Genomic DNA, 13,399 nt, shown 5'->3' with positions numbered 1-13,399 from the left:
AAAGGAAAATTGAGCGATATAAATTGGATAAATTAGACCATCGAGCTATGTTTTAACTTGGGACCGTGTCCGTTCACAAACACTTCTGACACTTGTTAGGAGGGGGGGGGATGATGCAAAAAGGGGACCTTTAAAAGTTGTGACCTCCTAAGGGGGGGGGCTCTGAAAAATTGACCAATTTTTCAGCCGGGAAAATTGTCTGAGTTTAGGCTATATGCTTGACCCATAGCTCACTAATTTTCACAGTCAAAAGGGGGGAGGGTGCACTTCCTAAAATAGGTGATGTGCGACCACATTGACCCCAATTTTCAAACCGCCTGTCACTGAATGACCCCCGGTTTTATTTTGCACATTGTGCTCTCACCTAATAGCTCCTAATATGACCCCCGATTTATAAAATGCTTTTTCACTGAAGGACCCCATTTTTAGACGCTCTCACTGAATGACAACCAGGTTCCAAAATAAATGCTCGAGCACTAAATAAACCCCATTTTCAGGGAAAAAATTTTGCTCTCACTGAATGACCCCATTTTTAAAAATATATGCTCTCACAGCTTCTCACTGAAAGCATTTGCTCTCACTGAATGCCCACAAATGAATGCTCTCACTGAATGACCCCCTATTCCCACCCCTATTTTATCATCATCACCAAATGAACCCCTCAATTTTTAAAGACCCCCTTCCTGTCCGCACTTCCAGATTCAGTAGTGCCCTCCCGGGGTGGCAGGTGCTGACATTTTGAGATCTGAAGGGGGGGGGCGAAAACATTTCGCGATGATTTTTTTTGTGCATCAGCCCACCCCCTCCTAACAAGTGTTTGTGAACAGTCCCTTACACCTATTAAACTGGCAAACACAAAATCAGAAATTTTTGGGGAGACCGGGGCAAAGTGGACCACGGGGCGCGGGGCGAAACGAAACACCATCAACGTATGTATGTGCTGCCCTCAATCTCCAAGCTCGGGTATTTAGAACACGGATCCAGCATTGTTTGTGATAGGGGCGTTCGAGTGAGCCCGGTATGTGCTTTTTACAGAAAATGCCTGTTTTTTGGTTTTTTTTATTAATTATGTTTAACCCGATAATTTATAGAAATATTATTATCTGCCGAAGCACGGTGCTTTTGCTGAATTACTTCAGTAGCCATATTAATGACATATTATTGGGCTTTAAAAGCCTACTCTAAAGCAGTAACAGGGTTAGCATCGGCGTACAAGATAGTGATGCATGTCGGGAGAAATCTCATTGGTTGGGGCAAAGTGGACAATCCAACGTGGATGGGGCAAAGTGGAACACCGGAAACAGGCCCCACTCAGAACTATGCAATAGAAATTTATCCGGCAATAGTATACTGATATACCAGGAGGTAGGCCCTTTTTTCAAGTTCACACCATTAATTTTAATAAAACTGTGTTTCTGATCAACTTTATTAATGTCATTTGTTAGTTGCAGTCCTAAGAGCTCCTAAGGTTAGATTATAAACCTAAAGTCCTTGCCTTGCTTTGTAATCCTGTTTCTCGGGCCCTGGACAAAAAAAATCGGTCCACTTTGCCCTTTTTCGTGAATATGTAATCAAAAGCACATACCATAAAAAGAGGTGGCTAATACTGGATGGACGAATTTGCCTTTTGAGGGCCCTATATCTTTTCAAGTAAAGGATTTACAAGTTTTCTGATGCCAAATTGAATTCTACACAAAAAAGTACCCCAGGATACATACTTTTCAAAGTTGTAGGGGTTCCTTTATACATTTATGGACCTCTAAACATCGTCTTTCGCGTTGCGACACATTTTTACGCTAACCCCTAAACTTCAAATTGATGCCACGGGAAAACGAAATGGAGTACGAAGCTCAACTTTTCAGGATTTTACTTTCTCATCAATATCTGGTCAATTCCAAGCAACCTCGCCCAAATTGTCAAAATTTAAAAATCAAGTCAATTATGTGATTTTGGTCTCATATTGTAGGCTAGCTAAAAAGCGATATTTTCTGAAAACATACTTTTTTAGGAGGAAATGGTGTCCATTGTTAGAAAAACATCCTAATTCGCATAATATTTGCATATTCTTGACTGGTAAAAGCAGCAAAACTAAAAACACAGCAACTGCTCTGTACTGTAAAATTTTGGAAACAAATTATGCATGTGAATATAAAGTTTATAACTAGCTCAAAATATAAACACCAGAAATGTTCAAATTTTATAACGTGTAGCTTCGTCAGCATTGTTTGAGTACCAATTTTACGATTAAAAGCATCATTCCGCAACGCAAAAGTATCATTTATTACCACTGCAATTTTAAAATAAGGTTGATTTTCATTGAAACTAGAATGCAAAGCAAATTTATTCATCCCTATCCAATGAAACAAAAATAATTTTCAAAAGTCTAATTTGCGGCGGTAACGACCAATTAAAGTTGCATAATTCCGCAACGTTGCGGAATGATGCATAATTCATAATGTGCCCGTTTGAAAAAAATATTCACAATTTTGGGTTAAAACTTTCTGAAATGCATTGCACAGAACTATCTTTACAGTAATTGATGTTTCAGCATTGCCTGAACCATTGTCAGTGACATTTCTCCACAAAACCCCCTGCATCATTCCGCAACGCCATAAGGATTCATGGATTGCAAGGATTTTTTCTTTAAATTTACGATAAAATAAAAACAGTGATGATTACTTCTTGATAGATGGTGATAGTTGTTATGTTACATTCTATGGCTAACATCCAGTGCTAAATTTCACTTCCAAGAATTTTAGACTAGCAGAATGTTGACATAATTTTAGTTTCAAAATGTGACCATGCAACACAAGTTAACGGATTAAAAAACAATTGGTGATAAATATTTTTGGAAATATTGATATTTGTCAGCTAACATAAGAAGCTAAGTATATAAAACACAATTTACTCAAATTTATTGATATATTTATTTTTATTTTCAAACATGGACTGCTTTTCATTTTCTATGGGATTTTACACACAGCATCATTCCGCAACGCTCCTTGCATCATTCCGCAACATGACCTAGTGTCGGCAAATTTGGCATAAAGAGACGATGCCCAATTTTTTTTTAAATCGATACTGACAATTGTCAGTTTACATCCTAAGCTTTACATTAAGTGGCAAATTTAATATCTCAGATTACTAAACTCACAGACTTTGCCAAAAATGTTTTGGTGCAAAAAATACTGCTAACTGTGCGCATCATTCCGCAACGCGAACTTTGCATATGCAAATTAGGAAATTAGGTGGTTTGGAAAAGTTTCTCCTACCTTAATCATTCACTTATAAAAAATACTTTAACATTATGCTATTCACCTTATGCTGTTAATACATATTTGGCTGCTGCATCAAAAAGAAATTCGTATGAAGGCAGTTTGCATCATTCCGCAACGCTTGGAATTGCCCATCTACCACCACACAGAAAAAGAAAAAAATTGAAGAGGTGCTGCGGTGCACATCCCTGGAGTTGACATGGATTGGCTCGACTCTAGTATATGGACAATATAAGTGTGCTTTTTCATTTAATGACATAAAATTTGAAAAATATTATAATGAACACTTGAGGTTTTGACTTTTAGTAGTACATTTTGGTCAAAAATGTGTTTGGATAGTAGTTTTCAACAGATTTTCCACATTCACCTTGCTATAACATTGAATTGTGTTATCTGTTGACCTAGTGACTAAAAAGTGTTTTAGGGAGAAGTGTTAGCTTTCGTTTGATATTTAAAAATCTGATTGGATGAAGGAAACACTTGAGGTTTCGACAAAACCAATCAAAGAGGCCCATTTTTTAGCTAGAAGCTTCACAGCTCATACATTGCTATGCACTCAACCGTGTAGTATAATCAAAGACTGTGGTGGAGACATTCGCTGCTTGTTGTTCTCTGCTTGGAAGCTCTTGGGACGGAAATGTGTGCCCATGTGTATCGAGGTGGAAACTGTGCGCATGATGGTTTATAAGAGAATCGTTTTTGTATAGAAACCTTTCCATATGCACCCCTCCTCTCCAGGTTCATGTTCACCAACTTTAGTCCATTAGGGAATTTCATTTTTAAATTTGACCCTAGATGACCTTTGACCTCGAATGACCTCCGCTTGATTTTTTAACATGTTCCCTTCCGCCTTAGGTTTATATCCACCAACTTTGAGCTAAATCGCAGCAATTTTAAAATTGACGTATAAGTGACGTATATCTTATTGCTTAAGGGGAGAAATAGTTAACCCTCAAACAGGACCCAAAATTTAATGTATATGAATTTTCTTTTAACTTTAAAAACTATTAGCTGTATGACCCCCAAGTTTATTTTATTTGTTACAAACCTGAATAATGACTAGGCCAAAATCACCCTTTACCAAAATTCACACACAAGTGCCCAACACTAATACACTGTTTGATTAAGTTTAAAAAATCTAATTCTTTAATTGATAGTAAAATATGCTTGACACGTGACAACAAATGCACATGTATACAATATAATCAAATATAATCACTCTTTTAACTAATTACTATATACTTAGCCGGCCGTCTTCTTCTTTGTGATCATTGCAATGATCTGGACGGCTGATGTATAATTATATCCTTTATGGCTTTATTCACTTGTGCTGCGAAAATCACTGTTCATCGAAGTCCACTGTACACATGCATAATACAGGGTGTAACAATAAAATTTATACAATTGCATTTTGACTTCTCAGGAAAAAACTAAAAGAGTTATGGCACAAATGTTATATGCAATACAATCAGTAATGTCTTGGCTAAAAGAAGACGTTTAGTTGGTTTCTTTACTAGCTTGGGTTCAAAAGTTATGTGCGATTAATTAAAACGTCCAGAAATCGTGTTGGGCCACTTTTGCCATGTTTGCGCACATCAAGTTTGTACCGCGTAGATATGCTTATCGTGCATTAAACATCAAAGAACTGACACAAAAAATGTTCGTGTTTCTGCATATAATTAACATGAACTTAATGATAATATGATCTTTCTTTAAAATCTATAAATGAAGTCATGAAATTTCTTTCAAATTATCTTATAAAGTAATTTCTCATATCCCCGAGATATCGTTGGTAAAACTTAGAACAGTTTTTGCATCCATAAGTACAAAACAATAGGATTTTGAAATTAAGTTCAGCTTGGCTTCTAGCTGTTCTGGGGCGGGCACTATTGCCAGCATTTCTGTTAACAAATTCCACATACTTCTCATAGTTATATGTAATTGTATGCCTTGATGGAAGACATGAGTTTGGAAAATGAGCTATAAACAATCTTATGGTTTATGCTTGACTCCATGTGCTACCGCGGAATGTCACAACCATAAAAATACGCTCTTCCAAGTGAAGTTCCAACGTGCATTGGGGTTGAAGTTGTTGAGCTGCAGCCACGATTTCTAGTAAATGAGGTTGTTATGTCAGTGATTTAATAGTTGTGACTTTCAAAAACTCAAGGAGATATGCTATTATCTAATCATTTCTACCACTTCGAATACCCCATTGTTTAAAACTACCGATCATAAGAGCATCGTCCATGGTTCCAACTCTATTCAGTCACTTTTGTAACAGTTTAGACAAAAGTGGCCCAAGCGGTTTTAAGACTAGGTTACATAATTGGCCATATCTTCACTTTTAAACCGTCGATTTTATTGAAACAAAGCTTAGCTGGTGGCTAAAGAAATTATCTTGATAGACATATAAATATCAAACCACAACATAAGCGGCATACTTGTGTCATTCTATTTTCAAAATTGTAGAAATTTTATTGTTACACCCTGTATATCCTGTATATCCTGCGTATAAATAGCCGTTCTCCAAACACTTTAAGGGGCTGTGCAATAATTATGAGCCCCAGGGGTCCAAACAGCTCGCCAAAAATCGCTTGCCCCCCCCTCGGCCCGCCAAAAATCGTTTGCCCAGATTCACATAATTTATACATGTTGCGAGCGCAGCAAGCAGGAAAATTTGCATATTTAAGCGTTTCCGTACTGTTTTCCTGAGCCTTTTTAGAGCGTTTAATTTAAAAGGCGCCCCATGAATGTGTTCCAAAAATCGCTTGCCCCACCTCTCGACTTGCCAAAAATTGCTTGCCTCCCCCTTTCGGCTCGCCAAAAATGTCTTCCCCCCTCCCCAATTTTATCCTCCCCCAGGGCTCATAATTATTGCACAGCCCCTAACTCCTTGCGCCGTTCTCCGAAATCCTTGCGCAGATGATAATCTCCAAAAATGGTGTTTCTTTCACCAATCACTCTCTTTCTCCTGCAGGAAACATGCTTCTTTCTGCACTGCTCTACTTTATTGACAGATGTGTTGTTTTTAAACCAGACTCTGGCAAGTCTTTTTGAAGCACTACAACCAACACTTGGAGAGCTTACAAACTCTCCTCATATATCTATTTATCTAGAGATCGGAAGGTCTTGGGTTCGAAACCATGCCGCTATATATTCCCTTGCCCTCTTTTTTCAAGTTGGGTTGTGTGCCGGTCGCGATTTTGTATCTATTTGTTGTCATGTTTAATTGTAACACTTTGGGTTGGTAAACTGTTCTTTCTTTCTTCTTAATTATATTCAGTTTCCTCTTGATGCGAGCAATCGTTCCCTATTGTGTTTATTTGTTCTTATGCAGGATGCGTATCCCCATTACATATTTGACAAGAAAACAGTTTAAAAAATATCGCCGTGCAAGAAATCTTTTGGTCACCTGCAGCAGCCAAAGGATTATTATGGGGGGGGGGTGATGTGCCCTGAGTAATTTAATTTGATTATTTATATTTGTTTACAACTTAAAGCTATGTCACGAGAAATAATAGAAAGGGGAAATCAAGAGTTTGTGTAATATGACATGTTTTAGGAAAAAACCCGTTGGGTACAGTAAGCAAACTCAATCAGTTATGATCTTGGAAAATCCCTACTATTCCAAAATGTTATGTGTACATTACTCCATTAGGGGAATCCCTGATAATGTAAAGTGAATATGACATCATGGGAATACCCACAGGAAGTGTTGTAATATGACAGCATGGTCTATTAATAGATTATTGGGTTTTTGGAGTATAAAAAAAGTGAAAGCTTTAGTTTGCTCTTGGGAGAATATCATGAGAGTTTGTAAAGTTTCTACGTGTTGGTAATAAATTTTAGTTGTGCTTCAAAAGAGTTACATTTGAACCAGTTTACATAGCCAATAATGTGCTATTTTAATACAACAACAAAGAGATTTTGAGTACACGAATCAAAAAATCCTCATCAAAGGATTAAAGTTCTTCTGTCGACATGCTGGAGTGTCACTAGTGTCAATAAAGTGACGCAGTGCAGAAAGTGTGTTTCCTGGAGAAAGAGAGTGATTGGTGAAAGAAACACCATTTTGGAGAACGGCGCAAGGAGTTAAGTGTTTGGAGAACTGCGTAAGGAGTTTTAACTTAAAAGTGTTTGGAGAAAGCAGCACCATTTCTGTGCGAGGATTTTATACACAAGAATATATAAATGCAAGGATTTATAAATGCAAGTGTACAATGGATTTCGCTGATTTTCGCAGGACAAGTGAATAAGGATAATATACATCAGCGGTCCACAACATTGCAACAAATCTATGATCACCAAGAAGAAGACTGGTGGTTAAGTACTGATTAGTTAAAATTGTGATTGTGTGATTATATTGTATGTGCAATCATATTTTACTTTATATAGACTTATATTTTGTTGACTTAATCAAACAGTGTATTGCTGTTGTGCATTGGAGTGAATTTGGATAGAAGGTTATTTTGGCCTTGAGTCACAGGGGTCATGAATTGAATCACAAATAGGGCCAAAGTACGTGACATCTACAATGACCACGTACGTGTGACAAATAACAACGCATGTTTCATACAGGCTCTATCCAGAAATTTCGACAAACTCTCATTTTGTCTAAAAAGCACTATTTTCTCTGAAAATAATGAATCAATTCCCCATGTTCGATTCACAAGTAAACGATATAAATAGATCATGACTGCGTTTACTGTACGAAAATATAATATGTTTCAATCATGACAATAATTTACAATAATTTACAAAATGATTCATAAAAGAACAGATTAAGAAAGGTGTTTACAATATCATGTGTTATATTATTATAAAAATGGGCCTTTTTATTTAAAAAAAAATGTGGAAGATGATAGAAATATCGTCCACAGGGTCGGGGCCGGGGAGTGTGAATTTCAAAAGGAATGAACACATTACATAGCTGCTCCGTTTGAATTACAAACATTTTGAGAATGGGGGATGATGAGTTAAGAATTCGCATTTGTGGAATATGTATCCAACTTCACAGGGAGAGTGTGGACTTTAAATGGATTTCCAACTTCGCAGACGGAGTGTGGAGTTTAAATGGATTAGCCCGACGATGATTAAGCGGAATTTAAACAGTTTAAACTGCATAGCGACTGGTATTGACCCAATGAAGTAGAGCGTTGGGAAAAGCGTGCTTCCTCATTGGTCAAATTAAATACCAGTCGGTGATCGTCGCCAAGCGATGGCAGTGCCGCCGACAAGGGGGATAAGGGGTGAGTTACCCTACATGGGCCCGGGGTCCAAGTGGGCCCGTAAAAATAAAGAGAACATACATTAATGGGCCATAAAAGCAAAGAAAAGACACCTCAGGGGTCCCGTAATAAATGGACCCGGCGTTCGGGCCCGTAATATGGCTCTCGGCGACATGACTGAGCGAGAATAAATTCAGATTTACGAGACAAAAATAATCAATAGTGCAATAACAGTAGCTAATATGGGATATACAATAAACACGCCTATTCCTATTCCTATTCGGATCCAACGTAATGCTTCCTGAGACGTCTGTGTGGCGTTGGACGCGTGACCTGCGTTGTACAGTCGTATAGTCTGGAAAAATAAATAGACGGAAATAAAGTTATAGAATAGAACTTTAATTTTTTAATTTTTTTAAATTTATTTATTCACGGTATACAAATAGCCGGCAGGCAGCATAGGCTGAAAAGCGCCGGCTTTACAAAATACAATTTACACATCAAAAATATACATTATATATACACTCAACAATTTACTTAAAAACAAAATGAAGGCAGAGGAGTAAAATACCCGCAGAAGCATATAGGATTACACTACTTTTCCAAATTGAGTTTACTGATGATGAACGGAATTGTGGAATTCTGAAATTATACTAAAATACAAGAAGTAATGTACTTTAAACCTTTTTCATCACCACTTCTTATACAGTTGCACAGGTAAGCATGATAAAGCATTAAATGCTCCGACCCCGACAGGAACTGTTAATAGCGATGAAATTGTTAGAACAATGAGAAACCGGCTCCAACCGGACGAAACCGCCAGGAACCGGTCGAGGTTTTACTTCATCCCTTAAGGTTCGTTCATACTACGCCGCAATTATTGTTTTGCGGTGCAGTGCCGATATATCGATTACTTTTTGCCGCAACTCAACGCAACTCGTCGCATTTCCAAGATAAAATGTATTTAACTTCATTGCGATACCATTTGCAGTTCGGTGCAGTGCGGCAACGTCAACGCATCGCAACGCAACGCAACGCAATTTTGGTGCAATATGAACGGCCCTTCTTTACCCACAAACCTGGGGTGCGTCCATTGGATTCCATGATTGGACCAAAATTGCACTGTGCAAATAGGGCAATAAACAGTCAGATGTGATGGGTTGCCAGTCTGATGAAACCACTAGTATAAGTGGTGAAACGTCACTAAAAATGCGAGTCTAACATCTTCATTGTACAAAAGGAACTGGGCCTATGTTAACAAATGACCTTAATTTCCCACACAGGTAGGCTATTGCGAATTTCAAATGGGGTTACCCGAATGGCAGACAAAATGCTATTTATTTGCGCGCTGCCTTGTCCCCTGTTTTGTCCTCTTTGTTATTCAATTAAAGGACCCCAACGGAAATAAGCCTCTATTATTGGAGGCTTTTGGGGCTATCCTTTTTTTAGTCTTTGGAATTTTAAGAATATTCTTACTTTTGTTGTTTTATATACTGGTACTTCTCACTTTGCATTCATCCTATATTTTATGTCTTTTAATATCTTATTTAAATTGTGTGCAATTGTAATTTTTAATGTTTGAGTGCTAAATAAATATGAATGATGAATGAATGTGTACTACATTATCGTAAGTGACGTTTTTTGGCGAATTTGAGATGTTGACGAATTATAGAAGGCCATATAAAAACACACATTTCAAACCAGGTTTTAAGTTTCAAAAATTGCTTAATTATTTTTTAATTAATAAAATAAAATATCGTAAGTGCAATGCAATTTTATTAATGCCTGCAAGACTATCATGACTATCGTATGTGCCACTTACGATAGTCTTGCACGCTGATTTTGTTTTTCATCTGCTGCAAGACCATCGTATGTGCCACATACGATACTTTCTTAGACCTAAACAACAAAATCACGGAATGCTACACCATCGTAAGTGCAAAACAGTCTCTAACACATCACTGATCGTGACGTTGACGGTTGTAGGCGTTGTCGCCAAGCTGGCTATAAGTTCATAGCTCCCATGACTCGTAATAGAGACGAAAAATCCGGTGTTTTTATTTTCAGATTCAGTAATAAATCTTGAGAGATAACATTAGGGCAAAAGGTGTCTTGCTATTGTAAATACAATATGCCATAAAATTAAGGTACCAGTTGCGTTCACCAGTGTATCCTAACCAAAGGCAGATATGGTCGCATGTCACAAATAGGTCACCCAATAATGGAGCAGCCGTAACATGAAAACGCTTTCTTCACACTTCAAGGTAGGTTTATTCTAAAAGTATAATACCTATTGTAGGAATTTTGGTGTCATTTTGTAGATAATTATGTTCTTTTTCAAATACCGTCTTTCTTGCTCTTTGCTTTTGATTGCTTGTTTTGCATTTTCTGCTTTGTCTTGTCGATTGACCATTTTGGGTACCCACACTGTGCTAGCGCAGACCTGATTTTTCTTTCTTCCTCAAGTTGGTCAGCTTCTTCGGTGACAATGCACTCCATTCTATCGAGCAGTGTTCTGTTCTTTAGAGTCTTGTCGTCCGAAAGGCGGTTCTTGATGATACTAAGTGTCTTAGTGATAGGAGTGTTAGTGAATAAAGACACGACATCGTGGGAGTTGAAGATGTCACCCTCTTCGATGATTACCCCAGCCAGATCTTCCGCTAATTGTCGGGAGTTGACGACATGGTGCTCGGTTTTCCCGACCATGGGGGCTAGTATTTCAGCAAGTGCCTTGGAGGTTTGGTACGCTATACTATTGAACCAGTGTAGTCCACTATGGGACGAATCGGATTGCCTACTTTATGTATCTTTGTTGTACAGTACATGATGCAGTCATGTCTACAGTAGAATTCATCTCGACCTTTGCAGGACTTAAACCCCATTAAAAGCTATTAAACCAAGATAACACTCATTGAAGCAGCTCAACTGATTAAATCAGATCTTCTCTGGTTGTGCACAAGTGTCTGTTTTACATGTGCGACATCGCAATAAAGCTGGTATTATAGCTTCAGTTGGGTAACCGATTATAAAGGAAACGAAAGGAAACAATGGTATGTGTACCTTTGTTCACGAAATGAGACAATTGCCTGCTTTTTGTTAACCAGCATTCTTCAAAATGAGCAACATAATGATTGTTGACTTAACACGGTTTGGAAAAAATTACTCATATTTTTGGTGTTATCTGTCGTTTACATATCCTTCCTAAAACACAAAAGTGCGACCCTCTCCAAACATCTAAATTAGCTAAAATTTAGGACATGTTACAAAACTATATTTTCTAGAACCTATTTAGAATAGTTTAAATGTAGCTTGTACCGTTTTCTTGTGGCATCCTTCAGAACGGAGCGGTCCGTTACCAATATAGCTCAATATTTTCGGTCAAATCTCCATTCAATTAACACGGGGAGTTGGCTAGCTATGAGCTAGCTATGCTTTGCCCTCACTCATATTCTACGAAAGTGCGACCCTTTCTGAACATCTAACCTAGCTGTAATTTTAGGTAATGTTAGAGAAATATATTTGCTAGAAGTTTAGAGAATAGTTAAAATATTGGCCGGTTATTTTTCACACAGTGATGTTAACTAGGCAATGCCCATATACCTATAACATACACTGTTTGTAGAGGTCACGCGTCAATGGTGAGAGCACTGTGTATTGTGTATAGGAAAACGGACAGTAACTGCAGTATGAAAGTCGAGGCACAACTTCTGCCGTAGGGTACAGTAGGTTGTACTGGTTGTTACCAGGAGAAATTTCGCGGGAGAGTAGGCGGATCATCGCATTACTGAAGAAGTCACCCGACCTGGATGACGAAACTGTCTAAACAGTGAGTAGAACTTGGATTTGTCCACATACAAAATTATTGAAAACTTTATGACTCTTTACAATCCTGATGAATCTATTCCAAAATCGTGCTTTCATTGATAAGAACACAAAAGTGCAACTTTTTATTTCGTTTCTTCAATAGGTTTTAGATCACCGTTTCTTTAATTCCCAACCAATTGCAACAAATAAGGTCTTAAATCAGAGCTAAAGATTCAGGTTTTGGCTGTTTGTTTTAATTTGGACACATTTGTCTTTATTCAGATATACAGGGGTTAACACAACTGGTACCTTAATTCTTTGGCTTACTGTATTATGTGCCAAAATAAATTCACGGTTGTTAAGTATAATAAGTAACATAAAATGACAAATATTAGACATTTGAACCGATATTACGCATATCCTATTTAGCAGTGGATGCTACACTATCGTATGTGGCACATACGATAATGTTACACACCCTACACGCATTTCTATTTGAGTGCAACACTATCGTATGTGTCACATACGACTACACTCATTTCTATTGGAGGGCAACACTATCGTAAGTACTTACGACATCTAAATTAGTAAATAATTCATCTATTTATTAAGTTTAACACCATTTATATAGTTTATATTATTATATTTAAATTGCTCTACATTCCCATGTCATTTTATGGCTACTTTGGAAACCAACGGCTACGCAAAACACAAATATGTTCCTCCTAGAAAAATTGTCCAAATTGCACTTACGATACTGTAGCACTCTGCCGCCGATTTGAAATCTACATTCCCTGGGTCATGGATTTCAACTGGAATATTGCAATGAAGGAGAGGAGCTTACCTCTTTGGCTTTGACATAGGCCAATACTCCTATCGGTAGGCAACAGAACAGAGCCACTAATATTGCAACCATTGTGTAGTCCTTGTGTGAATCTGTGTCGATGAGTTGATCAACTCCATCTGACTCGTCTCGATGAGTAAATGACTCGTTCGGATAACTTGACTCAGGAGTGTGTAACTCACTTGGTTGGGAATTTGACGGTGAATCGAAGTCAAAGTCAAACGGAGATGGTTGCTGCGAATGAA

The 13,399-nt window shown here is 37.7% G+C and overlaps 1 protein-coding gene across 1 annotated transcript in view; it reads right to left on the bottom strand.

Moving 5' to 3' along the window:
- The window catches only part of LOC140165660 (UDP-glucuronosyltransferase 2A1-like), a 455,852-nt gene that overhangs the window by 14,088 nt on the left and 428,365 nt on the right, over positions 1 to 13,399 (bottom strand). The window lies entirely within an intron of this gene.

This window comes from Amphiura filiformis, chromosome 12 (assembly GCF_039555335.1).
Source record: "Amphiura filiformis chromosome 12, Afil_fr2py, whole genome shotgun sequence".
Classification (NCBI taxonomy): domain Eukaryota; kingdom Metazoa; phylum Echinodermata; class Ophiuroidea; order Amphilepidida; family Amphiuridae; genus Amphiura; species Amphiura filiformis.
The sequence above is the reverse complement of the archived record's forward strand: the minus strand, read 5'-3'. Positions and strand labels throughout refer to the sequence as shown.